Genomic DNA, 335 nt, shown 5'->3' with positions numbered 1-335 from the left:
AATATATAAATCTACATTAACATAAGTGGCTGCAATAGGATTCTATCATGTGACTCATTATACTGGCCTCTCTGACCCCCAGGGTTTTCCACCCAGGAATGTAGTACATTGAAAGGTAAAAATAAGTTTCCTTGGCCAGTTATTGAACTTAATGTGTTTCCCACTTAGTGGGCCCATGCCTGGAGTTTATACTTTGAGGTGTTCTTGATACCAATAGCTTATAGAGTAAGTCTTTACTTAACGTTGATAGGTTCTTGGAAACTGAGACTTCTAGCAGGATGACCTCAAATAATGTCATGCAGGTCCTCAAATAATGTCATGTCACTGTAACACAG

The 335-nt window shown here is 38.8% G+C and overlaps 1 protein-coding gene across 1 annotated transcript in view; it reads left to right on the top strand.

Annotated features, from left to right (window-relative positions):
* Window positions 1–335, top strand: part of DNAJA1 (DnaJ (Hsp40) homolog, subfamily A, member 1) — a 14,403-nt gene that overhangs the window by 6,182 nt on the left and 7,886 nt on the right. The gene's annotated exons all lie outside the window — the stretch shown is intronic.

This window comes from Colobus angolensis, unplaced genomic scaffold (genome assembly GCF_000951035.1).
Source record: "Colobus angolensis palliatus isolate OR3802 unplaced genomic scaffold, Cang.pa_1.0 Scaffold581, whole genome shotgun sequence".
Lineage (NCBI taxonomy): Eukaryota > Metazoa > Chordata > Mammalia > Primates > Cercopithecidae > Colobus > Colobus angolensis.
The sequence above is the reverse complement of the archived record's forward strand: the minus strand, read 5'-3'. Positions and strand labels throughout refer to the sequence as shown.